The 23,612-nt window shown below is 41.6% G+C and overlaps 1 protein-coding gene across 2 annotated transcripts in view; it reads left to right on the top strand.

Annotated features, from left to right (window-relative positions):
* Window positions 1–8,894: 8,894 nt before the first annotated feature.
* USP6NL (USP6 N-terminal like) overlaps window positions 8,895–23,612 on the top strand; it is a 138,875-nt gene continuing 124,157 nt past the window's right edge. The window contains exon 1 of one of the 2 annotated variants that reach the window (XM_069546402.1): window positions 8,895–9,231. The gene's annotated coding sequence lies outside the window, so the exon portion shown is untranslated. Of the gene's footprint in view, window positions 9,232–9,405; window positions 9,478–23,612 lie in introns of those variants that run through there. The other variant, XM_069546403.1, reaches the window with a different exon arrangement.

Here is a 23,612-nt window from a genome sequence, read left to right as displayed (position 1 = left end):
AGCCCTTTTTTGTTATTTGGAAGTATATTTAAAAAAGAAAAGTATTAGGAGAGAGACTGGATTGAACTTAGAAGAAGGCGGGTAGAACAGTTGCAAATAACAACAAAAACCCAGCTGTAACTAGGTTAAAAAATAGAGCTGAATTATTGGCTCATCTCATGTCAGTGGGAGCTTCCCTGGTGGCTCAGCTGGTAAAGAATTCACCTGCAATGCGGGAGACCTGGGTTCAATCCCTGGGTTGGGAAGATCCCCTGGAGAAGGGAATGGCAGCCCACTCATATTTGTTGTTGTTCATTCACTAAGTTGTGTCTGACTCTGTGACCCCTTGGACTGCAGCACGCCAGGCCTCCTTGTACCCCACCAACTCTTGGAGTTTGCCCGAGTCCATGTCCATTCAATTGGTGTGGATCAGATAGTAAAGAATCTGACTCTAATGCAGGAGACCCAGGTATCTGGGTCAATCCCTGGGTAGGGAAGATCCCCTGGAGAAAGGAATGACAACCCACTCCAGTATTCTTGCCTGGGGAACCTGGAGAATTCCATGGACAGAGAAGCCTGGTGGGCTGCAATCCATGGGGTCACAAAGAGTCAGACACGACTAACGGTTATTATACAGAAAAAATGCGCTGTACTAATAAATATACTAACAAATATACATAGATATATGTATGTGTGGATTGAGTTTTATTGATGGTAGGTAAGATGGACAAGCCTTTAAATAGCATTGCCTTTTGTAGTGAGAAATTTAATTTCTTTTCAGAGATTTCAGTCACCTTTTAGTCCTTGTGAATTCATCAATGACAATATCCACCTATTGCCAGTAGGTTTAGTACTTTTAACATCTCTCATACATGCTAATCTCCCTTTTCAACAAAGAGAACAGGCTTCAGGCTCAGAACCCTCTAGGCAATGCTATCTAAGTGGTTTTAATATCATTGTTTTCCGTGTGTTCATTTTTCCTTTATCTTCTGTTTATGTCACATGACATCTCTTTTCTACTTCAGTAATTTGCATTCTACTTGGATAGTGATGCAAAATTTCCTCTTTAGATTGACCTGAGGAATGTGAATCAATAATAATATAAATGGTATGAAGATTTAAAGGATAAAGTAGAGCTCAGATGATTAAATAGGCCACTCTGGTGTAAAGACACACTTTCTAGATCTGGAGTACAGGGACTGGAGTCTCTCCTTCCCTATGCAACTCCAGACACATCACTTAGCCCCTTGTGCTACAATTCCTGCCTATCTCACTGCTGCTGCTAAGTCGCTTCAGTCGTGTCCGACTCTGTGAGACCCCATAGACGGCAGCCCACCAGGCTCCCCTGTCCCTGGGATTCTCCAGGCAAGAACACTGGAGTGGGTTGCCATTTCCTTCTCCAATGCATGAAAGTGAAAAGTGAAAGTGAAGTCACTCAGTTGTGTCCAACTCTTAGCGACCCCATGGACTGCAGCCCACCAGGCTCCTCTGTCCATGGGGTTTTCCAGGCAAGAGTACTGGAGTGGGGTGCCATTGCCTTCTCTGTGCCTATCTCACAGTGCTTTACAAATGCCAATTATCCTTATCAAATTACTGTTTGTGTTGGGTATTGCCTATATTGGGCTTCCCAGGTGGTACTAGTGGTAAAGAACCTGCCTGCCAGTGCAGGGGACAAAAGAGATGTGGGTTCAGTCCCAGGGTCAGAAAGATCCCCTTGAGGAGGACACGGCAACCCACTCCAGTATTCTTGCCTGGAGAATCCCATGGACAGAGGAGCCTGGTGGACTACAGTCCTTGGGGTTGCAAACTGTCAGACATTGCCTGTGTCTCAGAGCTGCATTTCCCAAAGTCCTTTGCCAGCAGGTTCTGATAAGGTTTAGATGCTGCCAGTGAGATGCACTTGGGATTTGAACAGCACAAGGATTGTGTCATTCTTCCTCCTGCAGCCACTCACACGATATAAATTTGTGCCGTGAAGCTAGATGCCAAGACTGCTCCTGACAGGCACTAGCTTCTAAGCTGCAGGGTGGCTGTGACATTCGCCATGGTTTCCTGTCATTTCCTGCAATTTCTGATCTCTGGGTGCAGTGGCTTCCTGACATCAGGTCCACAGCTGATGCGGAATAACCTGAAAGTTACAGGGTATCCCTCTTGACCTTCACCCATCCACTCCTTCCAAAGTCCTTGTGGCATCTGATTTCATGTGTTAAATATCTTTCTGCTGGTAATACCTTCAGTCGTCTCTTTTTCCCTCACTGAATCCTAACTGAGATATTATTTGTTTCATTGATTTTATTTAAAAAAAAACCCACTTATGTTTAATAATAATACAATAAGCGTGAACAAAAAGTTATTATTAATAGTAGTCACTTGGGCTAAGCATTTTATAGGCATAACCTCCTTCTGTCTTCTTAAGAACCCAATGAGGTAGTTTTTATTACTATCCTCATTCTGCAGAGGAGGAAACTAAGGCAGAGGGTTGCATACTAACCCAGGTCTCAGAGGTGGCTCGCGGGGGAGTTGGAGTTTGACCTTCGGCTGTGTGAATTCAGAGTCCTCAAGGACCTTGTAGACCTAGACTGCCCTTCCCCTTGCAATAAACAGTCTACTTTAGGTTACCTATAAAGTCAGCTTCGGGTGTACAACCAGAAGTGTTTTTGAATTCAGAAGTTTTAGTTTTTAGAAGGGTGACACAGTACACCTACTGCATGTTACTTGCGGGGACAGCACAAGTGGGGTCTGGGATAGGATGTTGTAATCAAACATACTAATTCTGCAATGAAATGAGTGTTCATTTAAATAAGGTAGAACCCATAATAAATAGTCATAGGACATTGCAGTTGCTACCCAGTGAGTTTAGGTGGTAAATTATTTACAAAAATATTTTTGGTTTTCAGAGCTTTGTTGATTTCAGAATTACAGATCAGGAATTATGGACCTGAATTTGTTTTTAATTTTCGTTTTTTGCCACCCCGCATAGCATATGGATCTTACTTGCCTGACTAGGGATCGAATCTGGGCCCTTGGCAGTGAGACAACAGAGCCCAAACCACTGGACTGCATTTTTAATTAAGTATTAGCGAATAGAAAAGATAAGCTGAGCAGATTAAAAAAAATTTTTTTTCATCTATTGTCTTATTTTAAGTGTGTCTTTGGTCTAACTTTTTGTAACCCCTTTTGTAACCACTCCTTTAGCCAAAGCGTTCGGGCAAAGACTTATTTCATATCTATTTATGTCAAATGTACTTACAAGTATATTTACTTTATAGACACCAAAAGGTTGTCTGTCATGTTGTTTCACAATGCCCAGCATATCACTCTGTGTCAAAGGAAAGAACCAGACAAAAAATCAGCAACTTAGTAGTGAAAAGCATGATCGAAATATGTTAGGTTCACCTTCTTCTAATACAACTTGACCTTCTGATATGGCACTTCTGTTAATTGTAAATTATTTGTTCATCAACATCTTAGCTAAAATGTAAGTATAGCTTTAACACCATGTTAATAAATATATTCCAGTTACTTGTACTAAACTCAATGGCTTAAAATAGTTTATTATTGCTCTCGTGGTTCTGTGGGTCCCATGGGTTGACTGAGATGGCCTCATTTGGGGTTTCTCATGCGGTTGCACAGCTGGTGCTAAAGGCACAGTGAATGTTTGACTGTGTAGAATGTCCAAGATGGTGCACCCATCTGGCTAGCAGTTGATACAAGGGCTCAGCCAGGGTTATCATTCAAGCCACCTGTGTGTGGCCTTTCTGGCTTGGGCTTTCTATAGCATGATGGCTGAGTTCTGGGAGAAAGCCCACTAAAAATACATATTCCAGAGACCCAGGTGGAGGCAGAAAGATTTCTTATGATCCAGCCTTAGAAATCACCTAACATCACTTCTACCTGATTCTTTTCATCAAAAGTGAGTCACAGGCCCAGCCCAAATTCAAGAGGGGGATGATAAGAAAGGATGTGGATGTTTGGAGGCATGGCTCATTGAGGGGTGGGGTCATCTTTGAAAACAACTCTCAGACAACATATATAGATATATATTTACAGAGTTTAAAAGTAAATTAAAAAAATCATATACACAGAGACAAAAGTTTTATTGCCCTGCAATGGAGACAAAAATGCCTTGAAATTGTACTTCAATTTTTTTTTTCAATATCTTAGAACTTTTGAACACAGGCAAAAAACAAATGGAATGACTGACATCTAAGAGGTAGTCAAATGTAGAGCTGAAGTAAGGAAACTCTGAGTTGAGCAGACAGGAGAAATTCTCTAAAGCTATAAAAATATAAGGACAGGCTTTTCAAATGCTGTGACATTATTATAGGTCTCTGGCAAACCATGATAACCCTTCTGGTATATAATCAGGATCAGGTTGGCTTACGAACAAAAGACGGGAGGAGATAATGAGGCAGTCCCTGTAGTTGTAAACCAATCGTTCCTACCTTTTTTTTTCTTTTGAGTCACACACCCTATTGAGCATATGAGAAAAGTTAGGAAATTGTTTTCCAAGAAAAATAATGTATTTTTAAAATTTAAGTAGAGTTGATATACAGTATTATACAGAAAAAATGTATATTTGTTTACTTTTGTTCCCTCCTCCATTCTTTCTTCCCTTGTTTCCTTCTCTCTTCCCTCCTTCTCTTCCTTCATTTCTTCTATGATTATTTATAGATCACTGATTTTATATTTCAGACACTGATCTGGACCAAGGGATAGAGTAGGGAAGACAGATCCCTTTTCTAGTCTCACAGCATGTCCATTCTTATGATACAGAGACAGAAAAAACCCAAGTATACTAATAAACAAGACAACCCCAGAATGTTATAAGGAACAAACTGTACACAACATCTTGCATACAGTTTTATGGGGTTCACCGTCATGCCATCGACCCTTCTTCCTTTCTGTGCAAGCAGTAACTTCTCTTTTAGGGTAAGTTTTCAATATAAGTAGTGTGGATATGGGTGCTGATTATCCATTGCTTTGTCACTTATACACGGTACAGATATTGACTGGCCTAAGCTGTTTTCAACAACTAAGGACAATTATATGCAGTGTCATTTGAGCTGATTTTCCTAACCAATGGAAAAGCACTGATGGCTTCTGATGACATTTCAGAAAGTACTACTGCTCGTGAGCACAAAAATGTGCATTGCAAGGCTTTTCATAGCTTTCAGTTCAGTTCAGTTGCTCAGTTGTTTCCGACTCTGTGACTCCACAGACTGCAGCATGCCAGGCTTCCCTGTCCATTACCAACTCTCAGAGCTTACTTAAACTCATGTCCATCGAGTTGGTGATGCCAACCATCTCATCCTCTGTCGTCCCCTTCTCCTCCTGCCTTCAATCTTTCCTAGCATCAGAGTCTTTTCCAATGAGTCAGTTGTTCACATCAGGTGGCCAAAGTATTGGAGTTTCAGCTTCAGCATCAGTCCTTCCAATGAATATTCAAGTCTGATTTCCTTTAGGATGAACTGGTTGGATCTCCTTGCAGTCCAAGAGATTCTCAAGAGTCTTCTCCAACACTACAGTTCAAAAGCATCAGTTCTTCGGTGCTCAGCTTTCTTTATAGTCCAACTCTCACATCCATACATGGTTACTGGAAAAACCATATCTTTGACTAGTTGGCAAGGTAATGTCTCTGCTTTTTAATATGCTGTCTAGGTTGGTCATAGCTTTTCTTCCAAGGAGCAAGTGTCTTTTAATTTCATGGCTGCAGTCACCATCTGCAATGATTTTGGAGCTCAAGAAAATAAAGTCTCTCACTGCTTCCATTATTTCCCCATCTATTTTGCCAGGAAGTGATGGGACCGGATACCATGATCTTAGTTTTCTGAATGCTGAGTTTTAAGCCAACTTTCTCACTCTCGTCTGTCACTTTCATCAAGAAGCTCTTTAGTTCTTCTTTGCTTTCTGCCATAAGGTTTCCATAGCTTTACTAAAACCAAAAAACTGGCCCCTCTAGGGAGCTATCTGCTTCCCCTTATTAAAAAAATTAAATTAATCCATTAGCCTTGGGTTCACATTTCAAATTCTCATTTTGCAGGAGACTCTAGGAACCCGCCATTTCATCCATATTCTGAAGACAATAGTGAAGGGTGTATGATTTGCTTTGGAGATTTTTTTCCTTTCTGTCCTATGTTCTTCTGTTCTCACCACAAATTGTGCTTCTGGCCTTGGTTATTACGACATCCTATGAGGATTTAAACATATACTTTTACCTTTGGCAACATTTTAAGTTTTTTTCGTTAGCGTAACTTTTGCAAAAATGAAGTGCAAATAACCATTTATCTTATTCCATCATAATATGTGAGAGACATAACTGTTATTTGAGAAATATTTTAATTGATAACATAAAACTCCATGTTTTTTTTCTTTTTGGTGATTTATGAATATCAGGCTTTTATGCTTTCTTCAGTTAAAGGGTATTTTAATATCTGGCATTTCATTGGAATGAATGTAAAACTGGAGTGAGTATAATCCAAATAGAATTATTTAAGGGATTGGTAAAATACATCCCTGTGGGTCAGATCCACCTATTTTCATAATGAATTTCTAGTGGAATACAGGCACACTCATTCTTTTACATATTGTGTATGGCTGTTCTCATGTTTGCTCTTTCCCCTTTAAAAACAAGTTTGCCCATACCTGATTTAGAGGAAAAATGATTCTATTTCCTTGCCAATGATTGACACAAATTCTATGTATTTATCATATGCCCTAGATAAGTGAATTTACATGACTACTATGTGTCAAATGCTATGCTGGGGATATAAAGACACACATTTGTTTACAGCTTAACAATAGCTCCAAGATGATTAATTTTAAAAAATTATGGTAAGTTCCTAAATTTATACCTTCCTATCATAGCTCAGTTGGTAAAGAATCCACCTGCAATGCAGGAGACTCCTTGGGAAGATCCCCTGGAGAAGGGAAAGGCTACCCACTCCAGTATTCTGGTCTGGAGAATTCTATGGACTGTATAGTCCATGGGGTCGCAAAGAGTCAGACAGGACTGAGCTACTTTCACTTTTCAAGAATGAATACAGGTTTTATACTGAGATGACACAATTCATTGGTGACACTTTGACTTGGGAGAAAATGTGGGTTTTTCTGAACGTTAATCATGCTATAATTGCAGTATTAAATTGAGTCAGTGCTGCCCAGAATTAGGTCTAAAGTTTTCAAAGAATTACCCATATAAATTTATGGAAAAAAACATCTGAAATTTCCACTTCATTTTGCCAAGTGAGCCTGGGACTGGGGTTGTTCATCCCAAATCCTATTAACTCATTATCTGGTGACTCCAGGTCCTTGTTTATGAAGTTCTCAAGGAAGTCCCTTGAGTAACATCTCCTGTGAGTCTGTGGTCCCCAAGGCCACCTGAAATGAGAGCTCAACCACAAAAACAGCGATTTAATTCAATAAACATTTATTGAGGGCCGACCATGTGGGAAGCAATCTACCCGTGCAGTGGGGGCTCCTGTCTTTTAGAGATTCAAGATATCCCAATCTGCAGGATCCTCATGAAAGCATTCTACAGCTTTTGGAGAAGTGTTTAGGTGTTGAAAAAGTTACCCATGTCCTGCCAATTCCCGATCTGTTTTTACTCCAATTCATTTCATGTATCAGACTGTTCATGGTTTTTGGCTGTTCCTTGAAGGATGTGGGATCTTAGTTCCCGAACCAGGGATGGAACCTGTACTCCCTGCAGTGCAAGCACTGAGTCCTAACTACTGGCCTACCAGGGAAGTCCTGCTCTTGTTGGATCAGAATCATTAAACACTAGTCTTCACAAATCTGGCTTAAATGTATGAAGGCAGACCCAAAGGGAAGTATACAATTGTATTTTCTTAAAGAGTGTACAAACAAGGTCACGCCACTTGTGAGCTATAAGGAGACGCCTAAAGGCTGAGACCTAACCAAGGGTAGGCTAAGTTCTTGAAAAAGAATCCTTTGGAAGAGCCCAGTGACCCTGCCTCCTCCTCCACCCCTCCTCTCCCACAACACCCAGTTTCTTGGTGTCAGTTTTCAGAAGCTGGAAAGAGAGATAATAGCAGCCATGCAGAGTTGCCAGCTTTAGTAACTCTAGTTCCTGGAATGAAGGACAGGAAGCCTTTAGATATCAGCACACCCTAACTCTGCTAGCTCCTATTGCATAAATCATTTAGCTGTCAGCTAATTACAGTATTGGAAAGTTTACATCATTCATCTTTTTATGGAGCCTCTTGATGGAAGATTCTGGAGACGAAAACTCTTGACAATTTCCACGATCTTAAAAAAGGAACGCTGACCTAGAGAAAGATGGGACAAAAGAGGAGCATCCGAGTTTCAAGCAGCAATGGGATCTTACACAGTAGCCTATTTAAAGTGGTGCTGATGAGCACTTAGACTAAGTTCTTGGAAAAAGACAGAAATGTGACTTTTGTCAGACGCAATGCCATTTTATTGAAAGCATGGTTATTCTGCACTTACTGAGTATCAATACTCCAGGTAACAACCCTATGAGGCAAGTATTAAAATGCTACTTTACAGATAAAGAAACTGAGGCATACAGAAAACTAAAGTGTCCAAGCTCTGACAGCTGATGGGTAGTAGAGCCAGAAACGAAACACGAGGCAATCTGGCTGCAGAGCCCATGGCTCTCGGCCACTGCTCTGCTGACCTCACCCCTGGTCTCAGCCATTCCGCGACCTGCCAGTGGACACCAGCTGAAGCCTGTCGTTTTCGTGCAATTACTCGAAGCCCCGCTCCAGGTCCTAGCTCTCCAGTCCCGCCTGGGCCCTTTCTCTCTCTCCCTCCCTCGGGGTCCGGGGGGCCGCTCCTGGCCACGCTTCCCGGGAAGCGGCGCCAGCACTCTGCGGCCCTGGCAGCGCGCCCCCGCGGCCAGCGGGAACACGCGGGAGCAGCGCGCACGTGCCGCCGGGAAGGGGCCGCCCGGGCCGCGCCAAGATGGCGGCGGCCGCGGCCGCAGCGGCGACGGTTGGCGGCGGCCCGTGAGGCGGGCGGGGCCGGCGGCTCGGAGGCGGGGTCCCGGGCGAGCCGCTCTGGGAGGCGGGGGCCCGTTTCCATAGCGGCGGCAGGAGGTGTCGCGCCGGGGAACTTCCTGGTTCCCGGGCTCGGCTTTGCCGGGATCCTCTCGGAAGGGAAACAATGGGGCGGAGGGCACTGCGGTAGCCGCCGCCGCTGCGCCGGGACCTGCTCGGCCCCCGGGGACCCCCCGCCCGCAGCCTCCGCCGACGGGACCGTTCGGAGGTAAGTTCATTTTCCGCTTTCCCACTGCGAGGGGCTGGCGGCGGCGAGGCTCGGCGGGCTTCCCCCGGGCACGGACTCGGAGGTGGCCCTGGGGAGCCGGACGCCGCCATTCGCTGCCGCGGGGGAGGCGGACGAGCGGCGCTCCCGGCCCCCGCCCTCGAGGGGCCGGCTCCGGAAACGCGCGCGGCCGCCCGGCCCCCGCCCCCTGGAGCCCGGACGGCTGGGTGCTGCGGCTGTGATTGGCAGGTCGGCGGGCGAGGGGCGCCGGGGGGCGTGCGGGCGGGATCTGGCTGGGACGGCGCGGGAGGGGGACGTGCCGGCCGGTGAAGGGGGCTCTTGGAAGGGGCGGGTTCGACCAGATCCAGGGGTAGGGGAGACCCGCTGCCTCTCCACCCTCCCCCCCACGGCAAGTTTCGGTCCCCGGGAGACGTGTCTCCTTTGCAAGTTTCAGTGCGTCCTCCAGAGTCCAAGTGGGCAGGACTGAGGCAAACTTCGTGCTTTTAAAATTATTGCCTTCCTGCCGCGGAACTTCGTTTCGACTAGGCAAGGGGAGGATGGGGCTGAATGAGGGCTTTGGAGAACCTGGAAATCTGTGCGCCTTTGCAAAGTTTGCAAAATACTTAGGAGCTCACAGCCGGGTGGTGTTGGTGCGACAGTTGTGATGCGGGTGAACGGTTACTCGTAGGTGTTTTAATTGAAATTGTGAGGAGTCTGTGGATCCACGGGTGAACATTTCTATACGTTGAAATGCCCCCCGCCCCCTGCCCTTCATTTTAATCCACAGATGCTTTTTAATCGGTAGATTTCAACATGAGCTAAATAAATCGCTTACGGGACTGGGAAGGAGTTTTGAATTGGGGCAATAACAAGTCATGGAAATAATGTGACATATAGAATAAAAGTGGGGACTCGGTTTTAAGTACTTTGCTAGAAGAAAGGTATTTCAGTCGTGTATTAATCCATTTACAAATAGAAGTAAGTTTTTGGAATACTTAATATTTCATAGCGCAGAGGTCGGACAAAACTTTAGATACCATCTTGCCCAACTCCCTCATATATTGAATCTATGGGAAGTTCTGTTCAGGAAAGTCAGGGTGCTTTTTTCTTTTGTGAAGTCATCTTAAGACTCAGATTAGGCAGCATTAAATGGACGGTGATTTATTTGCCTTTATTTCTCACTGTGTCAGACCCTAAAGTTAAGAAAAAACGATACTGAGCTTGCTTTTTTAAAAATAGTAAAGTTTGTAAACATCATCTAGGGTATTACTTAAAATGGATGTTGTTCCTGTGTTATGTTCTGTATAGCCAATTGAAATATGTAAAAATGTAAGAGAAAAGAAGCTGCACGAATAAAAGCAGAAATTAAAAAACCAGAGCCTTAATTGCCGGTATAGGTATTCTGAGATAATAGAAATTCCTTTGCTGATTATGTCTTTAAAGAATCACTCAGGTGTTACAAGGGCATCCGAGAAGCATCATTTCCCAAACATTAAGAACCTGGGCCCTAAGTCTTGCTGTTGATGCCTACTTGATGTTTTTAACTAGTAGACCTGGCTCTCTGGGGTTAGGGTTATGTTTCTGGTGAGAATAGCCCATTACCAGTTATAACATTGTTTTGATATGAAATAGCTCCTTGGAAGGACAGCTGCCATTGGTTAAACAAGACAGTAGGTACAGGTGTTGGCTTTGGCACCATCTGTTAATTGGCTGGTCATCCTTGGGAACTGAGGCAACTTCCTGGTATGGCAGATGCAAGCTGGGTCCCAGTGCCAGGCAGAGGTTGCAGGGTCAGTTTGGTTTTTGGTCAGTTCAGTCTTTGCCCATGGTGTTCCCATCTATCTCAAGTTACTGTTACATTTTGTAGCTATTGAAGATGAGTGAAAAAGAGGCCAGCAAATTTAAGCTAGTGGCAAATTGAAAAGAAACAAAATTACTCTGATTGTAAATGCTAGGAATGTTAAGGCAGTTTGAAGTCCTGCAAAAAACTTAGACACAATACCAGAACTTTTAAGAATTGCTGCTTCAGTTAGAAAGTGGCAAGTGATTACATTTTCTGGTTTATGCTTGCAATTTCACTTCAACCATTTTTGTTTTGTTTAGTGAAATAGTACCGTTACCAATAATACTCTGATCGTTTATTACCAGAAAGGTATAGTTTGTCCCTTCAGTGTGATTTTTGAAAGGTGTATTGCCTTGCTAGATATGATTTATTTATATTTAGTGTCTCATTTTTTCATTTAGAAAGTGTCTCCATTTTTACAGTAAAAATCAATACCAAAGTAATATTCATTTGAAAGAAATCTGACTTCTACAACACTTCCTTATAGTACGTGGACATTAGAGCCTGAGAATCACAAACACTTGAAGTCTCAACTGGTCTCTCCCATTTCCAGGTTATGGCATTTCATGAAGATAACTTAGTTTTTAAAGATTGTTTCTTTGTAAAATTGGGGAGAATTATAAATTCACATTTGTTTATTCAACAGATATTTCTTGGGTGGCTTCTTGTATGCACAGTCTTGTGTCATGTACCTTGTTCTGAACAACTAGAGGGATCAGTCCTTTGAAGTATGGTACATGGAACTATAAAACCTGTCACCAGGGAACCTGACTTGATTGGGAGGGGCAGGGCAAGCTGTCCTGAGGAAGTTGCTGGTGGGACCTGAAGGATGAGGAAGAGGTGGCAGGTGGAAGGGTGGGACACTGAGGATGAAGGAGTGCGGGTAGAGAAGAGAATGCTTGTGGGTGAGTGAGTTCTCTCTGTGGCACCTGCCCCACCACTGTTGCTTGTGGAGGGAAGGTTGGCTCTTGGTCTCATGAACTGTCATCGTCTGAACCAGGTGACTCAGCCTTTGTAGAAAGAGAGTCCATCCAGATGACTCCGACCTCGCTAGACTGGTGATGACTCTGCGCACTTTGGTGTCCAGTACTATACAACTCTGGCACTGACTACTTGATAATTTCTATATCTGTAAAACTGGGATTAAATGTTAAAAGGTTCTTTGATTTCCTTAGACAGACTGTATAATATTGGTGTTTTAAAATTTTGAGAACATTTTCCTTGGAAGAGCTTAGACCGCCTTATTTAAAGTGTCTACTCCTCGCAGAATGCAAGTAGCAATTCACTGTAAGCTCTGGAATTTCACATCTGGTTTGGTTAAGTATTTGGGGCTGTAAAAGGATTACTTAATTATCCTCTGAGAGAGGTATACATTTGCACCTGTGTCTTGATGACATTGATACTAGTGTAGAAGTTTTCATTTTATCCTGGAATTTTCCTTCACTGAATTAACAAGGGAATTAAAAACTATTAGAGTAATGCTTTTCATGAAATAAGTGAAAGAATATCATTTTAAGCTTCTTAATGTATTAATTTTGGTGGTCCTGTGTGCTCAGTTGTGTCTGACTCTTTGCAGCCCCATGGACTGTACCCTGCCAGGCTTCTCTCTCCATGGAATTTTCCAGGCACGGATACTGGAGTGGGTTGTTGCCATTTCCTTCTCCAGTGAGTGTGAACTCAGTGCAGAGTATGGAATTTTGCAGGCAAGAGTACTGCAGTGGGTTGCCGTTTCCTACTCCAGGGAATCTTCCCGACGCAGGGATTGAACCAGCCTCTCCTGCAATGGCAGACAGATTCTTTACCCCTAGTGCCACCTTAGAAGCCCCCACATGCCCCCTAAAAGGGTGGGAAATGTGTGAGACATACAGTACATAGTCAAAATCCCAGCATACACGTAATGCCAGAGAGGGAGAAGAGCAAGACAGAGTCAGTATTGGAAGAGATACTTCATGTAGAAGTATTCTAAATCTTAGACTATTTCAAAATGAAGCCACAGACTGAGGAATATCCATAAGACAGCCCTCTTCCCCCAGATCTAAATACATCACAGCAATCTAGAGAAAACGAAGACAAAGAGAATATCTTAAAAGTGAAACCATTTACCTCAGATTGGGACTCAAACCCAGCCAAAACTCTGCTTGGAACTTGAACCTATGTGGCTGGGACTCAAACCCAGCCAAACCCCATGGTACTTGATTTAAGGACCTAGTAAAGCTCAGATTCTTGATGTCTCATCGCATAAAGAATTCAGTGAGAGAAAAAGTGATAGATAAGAAGTGGATTTATTCAGATTCAGAGAGAAGCACACTCCACAGTCCGAGTGTGGGGCATCACAGAGGGAGAGTGTGCCCTTGGTGATATTACAGAGATCAGTAATGGCAGATTAATATTTTATTGTGGAATTAACACAGCATTTGTAAGCCAGTTAGTTCTCTGGGTTTTTTTTTTTCCCCCTCCTTGTTTCTTTTTGTTTGTTTTCCTTTTGAATCTTTTAATGCTTGTTACCATATCTGTAGTTAGAAAAGAAAAGGTGAAATAAGGCTTTGAAACCTGAGTGACAATGGAAATAAATGTGGAAAGTAAAATTTATAAAGGTTAGGTATGTGAGTGGGGGATAGATATTTCTGTGTATTTTGCTGATGCCTGTTATAAAACATGAACTGGCAGATAATAGCACTTGATATGAATGTTTAGGAATTAAGAGTAATGTATTTGTCTCACCTGTTCCATGTTCCTTTTTTCTGGATTTTTGTATTGATTTAAAAGAAATAATTATTCCATTTCCTCCTTTTTTAAATTACCTTGGGATTAAATATTCTTTTACTCTTCCTTAGTATTTGCCTAAGAACTTCTAATCTTTTCTCTACTTATCAAAGTGTAATATTTAGACTTTCACCCTTTTTCTCGATAATGTAAGTCAATTTTAAAACATGTAAGTCAATTTCCTTCTCTTTTTTTTTTGTATTTCATTGTTATTATGTTTTAAAATGAATATATGTTTTATACCCCCAAAGACCTATTTCTATTGCTTTGTACCATTATTATTCAATTAGGCTTACTGCCCTTCTTTTCTTCTTTCTTATGTTACTGACTTTCTGTCTGGAAAAATTTTCCATCTGCCTGCAGAATACCCTTTAGTATTTTCTTTAGAGTGGATTTAGTATTGACAAAATCTAGAATGTTTAGTTTGAGAATGTTTGAAAGATACATTTTGCTAGGTATAGAATTCTAGATTGGCAATACGCACATACATAGATTTGTATATTCTTTGGAGAAGAGATTATTCTATAATATTTGTCTTTGTTGCTGTTGAGAAGGCAGCTGCTGTTTATCACTTTTTTGCTAATTTCTTTCTTAGGCTATTCTCAGGCTTCCCTTGTGGATCAGCTGGTAAAGAATCCACCTGCAATACGGGAGACCTGGGTTCAATCGCTGGGTTGGGAAGATCCCCTGGAGAAGGGAAGGGCTCCCCACTCCAGTATTCTGGCCTGTCCATGGGGTCACAAAGAGTTGGACATGACTGAGTGACTTTCACTTCACTTTCACAGGCTATTTTTAAGATTTTCTTTTTGTCTTTCAGATTTGGTTTCAAATGCTCTCTCTCTCCTCTCCTCCCTTTTCTTTTCACAGCTGTTTACGCTGTGACCTGGTGTCTTTCATCTGTCTTGGATACTTTTCAGCTGTCATCTCTTTGAATATTGCCTCTCCCCATTTCTCCTGCTTTATCTTTCTGAGACTTCAGTTACCCAGTGTTAGGTCTCAGTAACTCCACTGTGTTTCACCTGCCTTCTAGGTTTTACTTTTTTTTCTAGTGGTTCAGTTTACCTCTGGCCTTTCAGTTTAGTCCTCATCTCTAATTTGCTCTTCAATGTATTCATTTTCTGGATTCTTAACTTTCGTTACTGTATTTTTCATTCTAGAATTTGTGTGGTTCTTTTAAAAATCTGCTATGCCACTTCTGTAGTTTATAATTCCCTGTAAAAACGTGCAAGCTCTTCACACGTCTCTGAACAGAATAAGCAGGTAACTCTGTCCCAGAGTCCCGCAGAATTTTTCCTGTGGTCGGTTTTCATTTGAGGAGCGTCAGCTCCATGTATGCACGCTCACTGTGTACTCTTCACTGTATTTGAAAGATTATTTCTAGAAGTAAATGTAGATTTAGATGAGGATTTTTTCCGTTGCTTTTGCCAGGCAAAAAGCAACACCTTGATTCAAATTAGGATCACCTTGATTCAAATTGAGATTTATTTTAGTGTCTGTGCAAAGACTGGTTTAGTTTACTTTTTGTGTTATCCTTTCTTCTGGGATTCAGCTTTTTGAGGTCTTATTACAGTCGGGGGTGTGGCTCCCTTAGTGGCTCTCAGTACTCTGATTTGCTGTCTTCTGAGCCCTCAAGGCTGCTTAAGTATAAATTAGCCCCTCAGGCACCTTCTTTGATTGGGTAAACATTTCCAGGAGGAAAGAAGCTCCAGGCTTCTTTGTATTACAATTATTTCTCCATTCTACTTTTAACAGATATTTGCATTATTTCCAATTTTGGACTGTTAAAGTTGCTATGAACATTCTTATATATGTATTTTGTTGAACATATGGACTCCTTTCTTTTGGAAATATACCTAGAAATAGAATTTTGAATAAATATTTAACTCTTGTAGTTATTATCAGTTTTTCAAAGTAGTTGTACGCTTTGATATTTTTAATAATTAAAAAATATACTTTACATATATATATTTAAGTCTAGGTTTCTGTCTCTAAGAATGTTGTTGAGTATTATGTGGCCTAGCTTTGTTGGAAATGCAGGCCCCTTAAAGCTGAAGCTCCAGTACTTTGGCCACCTCACGCGAAGAGTTGACTCATTGGAAAAGACTCTGATGCTGGGAGGATTTGGGGGCAGGAGGAGAAGGGGACGACCGAGGATGAGATGGCTGGATGGCATCACGGACTCGATGGATGTGAGTCTGAGTGAACTCCGGGAGATGGTGATGGACAGGGAGGCCTGGCGTGCCGCGATTCACGGGGTCGCAAAGAGTCGGACACGACTGAGCGACTGAACTGAACTGAACTGTCTTTTATGTAACTCTCATGAGTTTGTGTTTTACTCTCCCAGCTGATGCTTAGTTAATGGTAAATAGAGGCCTAATAGGATAATCTGGTTGTGAAATAGTAGACTCATTTTGAAAGCAGCATCTTAGAGTCTGCATTCAAATTAGTAGTAAGTATAGTTACCATTAGTAGACCGCATCAGTTGCTGAAGAGAAATTTCTTTTTAGAAGTGGCTTTTTAAAATATTGAACCCTATTTGTCATCAAATTATATCACATTTTATTGTTAGTTTGAATTCTAAGCTCCTTCACCAGACTTGGTTGGGAATATTTTTCTTTTACAAACCCTTTTTCCTCCAGAGTTGATGATTTCTCATCACTGAGGATTACCAAAGGAATATCATCTGGATTCCCCCCTTCAAATTTAGGGTTACCTTTGATTACTTCACTATTAGTAGTCTTTTTGACTTCCTTCCAAGTGTCCTTTGAATCTGCCCTTCTGTCCCCCCTTTCAAACATAACCAGCATTTCAGACCAGTTTGTTTTAGTTCATACTTGGTTTATTGCAATAATTTATTAATTGATTCTAGTGATAATGGTGAGGGATTAGAATCTTCCTCAGTTACCCACTGAATTGAAGTTGATTTTTAGGTCACAAACCTTTTAGTGCTTGAAAGAGAACTTTAAAATGGTTTCAACTCCTTTATTCTATAATAAGACCAAAAAGGGACCCATGCTAATCCATGTGCCAAATATATGAGATATTTAGTTTAAGAAAGCATTTTTTTTTTCCCATGCATAATCCCTTGACTCCCATCTTTTTTAGGACTTTTATCCTGACTGCGTTCTGTTAGCTGGGACCAGGTTTGTGTCTATTGCTGTATCTTGAGCCCTTTGAAAAGTTTTACATGTTGCAGAGCTGAATTAGTATCTATTGAATGTGGATGGATACATAATTGTGTTTAGAATCCAACTAGATGTAAATCCTTAATGTAGGGCCTGGAATCCTGCCTACTTTTCTTTGTAGTTCTCATGGTATCTGCTATAGGGCTTGCTATTACAGTTAGTTGTCTGGAATTTTTAACTGACTTTTAAACTTTATTTTTATTTATTTATTTTTGGCTGTACTGGGTCTTTGCTGTGCATAGGCTTTCTCTAGTTGTAGTGAGCAGGGTTACTCTTTGTTGCTGTGTGTGGGGCTTCTCTTGTTGCAGAGCATGGGCTCTAGAGCCTGTACACTCAGTAGCTGTGGTGCAGGGGCCTAATTGCCCCTGCAGCACAGGGCCTAATTGCCCCTGCAGCACATGGAATCTTCCTGGACCAAGGATTGAATCCGGTGTCGCTCAGTCATGTCCGACTCTTTGCGACCCCATAGACTGCAGCATGCCAGGCTTCCCTGGCAATCACTAACTCCCGGAGCTTATTCAAACTCATGTCCATCGAGTTGGTGATGCCATCCAACCATCTCATCCTCTGTCGTCCCCTTCTCCTCCCACCTTCAATCTTTCCCAGCTCAGTGTGTGCTGTGGGCTTAGTCGCTCAGTCATGTTTGACTCTTGCGACCCCACAGAGTATAACCTGCCAAGCTCCTTTGTCCATGGGATTCTCTAGGCGAGAATACTGGAGTGGGTTGCCATTTCCTTCTCCAGGGGATCTTCCTGACCCAGGAATCGAACCCAGGTCTCCTGCATTGCAGGCAGACTCTTTACTGACTGAGCTATCAGGGTTTTTTCCAGTGAGTCAGTTCTTCACATCAGGTGGCCAGAGTATTGGAGTTTCAGCTTCAGCATCAGTCCTTCCAGTGAATATTCAGGACTGATTTCCTTTAGGATGGACTGATTGGATCTCCTTGCAGTCCAAGGGACTCTCAAGAGTCTCCTCCAACACCACAGTTCAAAAGCATCAATTCTTCAGCGCTCAGCTTTCTTTATAGTCCAACTCTCACATCCATACATGACTACTGAAAAAACCATGTATTGGTAGGCAGATTCTTAATCATTGGACCACCAGGGAAGTCCTTAACTGACTTTTAAAATGAAGCCAGATCCCTGAAAATCAGAGATACTGTAGCCTTCGTTTTAATTTTTATCTGTAGACCTCACGCATTATGTATAGTTCTGATAGGATATATTAAGTGCATTAGGCAAAAAGCCTCTTGATGAAAGTGAATGAGGAGAGCAAAAAAGTTGACCTAAAGCTCAACATTCAGAAAACGAAGATCATGGCATCTGGTCCCATCACTTCATGGGAAATAGATGGGGAAACAGTGGAAATAGTGTCAGACTTTATATTTTTGGGCTCCAAAATCACTGCAGATGGTAACTGCAGCCATGAAATTAGAAGACGCTTACTCCTTGGGAGAAAAGTTATGACCAACCTAAATAGCATATTCAAAAGCAGAGACATTACTTTGCTGACTAAGGTCCGTCTAGTCAAGGCTATGGTTTTTCCAGTGGCCATGTATGGATGTGAGAGTTGGACTGTGAAGAAGGCTGAGCTCCAAAGAATTGATGCTTTTGAACTGTGGTGCTGGAGAAGACTCTTGAGAGTCTTCTCAAGACTGAGTGACTGAACTGAGGCAAATATAAGCTAGTTTGGAAAGACCTGCCTGTCTGTAACTGAGATAGGAAAGGAAGCCTTGGGGAGGACATTTGTTTTTCCTAAATACCTAAGAAGTTGCCCAGTGTAAACGTGAACGTGAAGTTACTCAGTCATGTCTGACTCTTTGCCACCCCATGGGCTCTAGCCTACCAGGCTCCTCTGTCCCTGGGATTTTCCAGGCAATAGTACTGGAGTGGATTGCCATTTCCTTCTCCAATGAATCTTCCCAACCCAGGGATCGAACCTGAGTTTCCCACATCGTAGACAGATGCTTTACCGTCTGCGATCTCAGCCAAAAGGCCGAGAAGCAAAAAGGCCCAGTGTAAAGCTACTAGAATTTGATAGGTCCTTCTGGAAACCTAACGTAAATTCTACCTGCAGAAGGGGAAATCAGACCTCCTTCTTATCTGCTGTTTCATTAACATACATCTGTAAACAAACCTAGGAAAATGGATGATTTCTCATTTTGCCCATCTCCTTCTCTGATTTTATTAGTAGGAAGTATTTGGTTAATTCAGTGAATGGGCTAAATAAACCTCTTTTTACTCTAGCTGTAGTAGAAGATTGGCTTTACTTTTGAGCAGGGAAAACACAGAAAGCCTTGAAAATTTAGAATTGTGTTTCGGGGTGTAAATTGCAGAAAGAATGAATATTCTTTATAGAGAGCTCAAGAATTGTGAAAACACATTGGTGAGACCAACCATGTCAGTGAATGACTTTAATAGTCATCGTTCATTGGACTCCAGCCCTCCAGGCTCCTCTGCCCATGGAATTTTCCAGGCAAGGTTACTGGAGGGGGTTGCCATTTCCTTCTCCAGGGGATCTTCTCGACCCAGGGATCAAACCTGTGACTGTTAGTCTCCTGCATTGGCAGACAGTTTCTTTACCGCTGGCACTACCTGGGAAGCCCACTCTAATATTAACTGAAGTTATTTCTTTGTCTGGAATGAGAAGATATTACCCTGGAATGCCCTGACATATTTATTTCAACTCGTGAACTGTGCACCTGAATTAAGGGGAGGTACTAGAATTGCTGGGATGTGAGTTCCATGCAAAAGGGGTCTTTGTTTTGTTTGTGGCTGTGTCTGCAGAGCCTGGAACACTCCCTGGCCTGTAATAGCTGCTCAGTAAATATTTATTGAATGAATAGTAAATTTTTATATTATCTGTTTTATTGTATATCATTCTGTCTGTTTTAGATTTAAAAATTGAACATTAATCATTGTAAGTTTTGGTTTATGAGCCTTTGGGGTATTACATTTAAATTGGCTGAGACATTATTTCTGATATTTCTGATTGGTTGTGAGAGGGTTGCACAAAGCACATTGGAGAGCATTCATTCACTTGTTATTAAATCATTTTGAGATATTTTTTAAGTGGATATAGGAAACTCCATTCCATGTAAATTAACAACCATTCATTTACACAGTCCCTCATTATTGCACATTTAAGTTTATAATTTTTTTTTTTTTTTGCTCTTACCAATAATGCTTTAAATAAGAAAATTTTCTTAAGCTTTTTCTTGGGATGGCAGTTCAGTACATAGTAATTTAGCAAAACAGGGTTTAGGAATTTCTACTAAAAAATGAATTTGGGTTATACAGCTATTAAGGTGAGATCAGAATCTCCAGTGATCAGATAGCTGAGCAACGCAGCTCATTGAGAAGGCCAGCTTCTTCTGCATCTGGATAAAGGATGATCATCAGTCTCTTCACGTCAGTTCTGTCTTGCATTTTATAGAGAACCTGGCTATCACTTGTATTTGTCTCTTTCTCTTAAAGAATAGGAGAAAGCAATGGCACCCCACTCCAGTACTCTTGCCTGGAGAATCCCATGGACAGAGGAGCCTGGAAGGCTGCAATCCATGGGGTTGCTAAGAGTCGGACACTCACTTTTATGCATTGGAGAAGGAAATGGTAACCCACTCCAGTGTTCTTGCTGGGAGAATCCCAGGGACGGGGGAGCCTGGTGGGCTGCTGTCTATGGGGTCTCACAGAGTTGGACACGACTGAAGTGACTTAGCAGCAGCAGCAGCTTAAAGAATAAGTGAGTCACCATGACTCTTTCTGCCTCTTAATTATGGCTTAAATATTATAAATACATTCACCTCTTTTATACATGTGGCTACATAAATTTCTTTTATAATCATTTCTGAATTTTGCTGGAAAAGTTTTGCCTTACATATCAAAATATAAAACATTCTGTTCATACAAAGGACTATGTAATAAGTGTGTTATATAAGTCTAATAGAATATGTGTATGTCCCTTCTCTCAGCTTAAGTGGTACAGTGTTAGTCCTACCCTCTTATATCTCCCTACAACTCCTCTTGTCCTACTTTTGTCCCCAGAAAACCATTACCTCAACTCTCCTTTTTTCTTTTGCTTTGCTTTATAGTTACATATGTTCATGTATTATTAATTTTATTTTTGAACTTTATATAAATAGTATCACTTCGTATGTATGTATACATATATGTATTTGTGTATATATGCCTGTGTTTGCAAACTTAGTAAAATTTTTTAGTTAAACTAAAACTCACAAATATAATTTGCATATAAAGTTAGTAGCTTTGCCTTTTGTATTAGTCATCTTTTGCTGTAATAATGCTATGTAACAAGTCACTGTGAAACTTCAGTGATGTACAGTGACAGACGTTTATTTCTCGCTCACAGGTTTGGCAGTCTCTGCTGGGTGTGGCTGGATTTAGTTGCGTACTAGGTGTTGCCTCATTCTGGGACCAGCAGAGACTGGGGTGCAGTGGAGGAGTACAGTACAGGGGATCCCAGCTCGCTGCTCGTAAAGCCTTCGGTTAGAACTGGTGCAGTTACGCTCACATTCCTATCTGTCACGTGCCCAGGCCCTCAAATCCACGAGGTGGCGAGTATCCCAGCGCGACAAGTGACAGAAGGCATATGAGCAAAAGATAGTGTCTGCTTCACCTTCCTCCTAAAAAGCAGTGTAAGAGACTTGGGACAGTTCCATTCCTGTTATGCTACCTTCTTCCTAGATTACATGCTGTTTTTGTTCAGTACTTTAGGTTTGTTTTTATAACTCATCATTTCGAAATTATACCGCTAATATTTGCATTTAGCCATTTTTACAGTTCTCTTTTCTCACCATTCTTTCCTGTATTTCAGACCTCCTTTTTGGCATCATCCTCCATCTTTGTGAACTATAGTTTTGGAAGCATCCTTAATGATGATCTGCTTACAGTATATTCCCTTAGTTTATATCGGAGTTTTCTTTATTTGCCCCTTTTCTTGAAAAAATAGTTTAGCTGAGTTGGCACCTAATTACAGCTTAAGACTTATTTTCTCTTGGAACTGTGGAGAGACTGTTCTAGCGTCTTCTGGCTTCCATGGTTGCAGCTGATCAAGCAGAGTCTGATTGTTCCTTTGTAAGTGGTCTGCTTTTGCTTCTGGTTGGTTTTAAGAACTCTTTGTCGTCGATGATGTGCAGTTTCACTGTAATATCTCTAGGTGTCTGTTTCTTTCTTTTCTTTTTTCTCTAAAATTTATGCCTCTTGGAATTTGCTGAGCTTGAATCTGCGCATTCACATTACTGTGAACCATCACCATTCATCTCCAGAACTTTAATCTTCCCGAAATGAAACTTCGCTCATCAAACACTAACTACTCGTTTTCTGCTCCTCCAGCCCCTGGCAGCTTTCATTTTACTTTCTGGCTCTGTGGATTTGACTTCTCTAGTCCCTCATCTAAGTGGAATTATAGAGTACTTGTCCTATTCTCCATGGCTGTGCTCAGTCAGGTTTGAGTCTTTGAGATCCCATAGACTGTAGCCTGCCAGGCTTCTCTGTCCATGGGATTTTCCTGGCAGGAATACTGGAGTGGGTTGCCATTTCCTACTCAGGAAATCTTCCCAACCTAGGGATCAAACCTGTGTCTCTCGTGTCTCCTGCATTGGGAGGCGGATTCTTTACCAGCGTGCCACCTGGGAAACCACTTTTCCTGCTATGACTTGCTTATTTCACTTTGCACAATATCTTCAAGATTAAATCTGATTTTTAGAAAATTATACTTTGTGATGAGATTAAAAATGAAGATCACATCAGCTTTTAGTGGATATTGGGATTTTTTGAGTATTCTCTTTTTAAGAAAAGTTATTGTACAATGAAATAATATTAATTTGATCTCTGGGAAGGATACTGTTAGTGACAGTAGTGTGTGGTCCTGTATGTTGTGATTTATAATTCTGGTAAATTTAAGTTTTAAGTGGCCAAGAGTGATGGGAATTATTTTTAGCTCATGTTTGGTGCCTGCAGTGAAGAAAAGGGTATGGTGGCATTTCTTTCCTTTAACTAGAACCTGAGTTCCCTGAATATGGTGTTGCCACAAAAGTTGGAGGAGTCACTTGAAAGTACCCTGGCTCCAGTTCCTGAGAAATGCGCTGAAAGGCCAGCTTTTGCAGAAGCACCCCAATAATGCCTTTCATGTGAAAATGGATTTGAGACAGAGTACTCTTTCCCTCTTAGATAGTGTGAAAAATAACATGTAAGATTCTTCTTTCTCCTTTGTATGTCCAGGCGGTAGCATTTACAGGAGGAGAAAGGAAATCTGAAAATGTTACCTTTTGTGCTACTAAACTGCCTCATTGCTGAAAAGAATCGGTAGTCCACCTACTTGTGCGTGAAGGGTTTGCATTTCAAAGTTGTGATTGGCATAAAGAGTCTTGAACACGTGACTTCAGTTATAAGTAATTAAAAAATATGTTTTCTAAGAACTACATGACATTAATTCCAACTCATGCATCGTTGCATATTTGTCAAGTACATTTATCACCTCAGATGGTAAGGTTATAAATTCAGTGTTTATGGTCTTATTGTCTTAAGTCTTATTGTCCTGTTTCTTTTGAGGTTACTATTTTTGGTGCTGAGAAA

Source organism: Ovis canadensis, chromosome 13, assembly GCF_042477335.2.
Source record: "Ovis canadensis isolate MfBH-ARS-UI-01 breed Bighorn chromosome 13, ARS-UI_OviCan_v2, whole genome shotgun sequence".
Classification (NCBI taxonomy): Eukaryota; Metazoa; Chordata; class Mammalia; order Artiodactyla; family Bovidae; genus Ovis; species Ovis canadensis.
The sequence above is the reverse complement of the archived record's forward strand: the minus strand, read 5'-3'. Positions and strand labels throughout refer to the sequence as shown.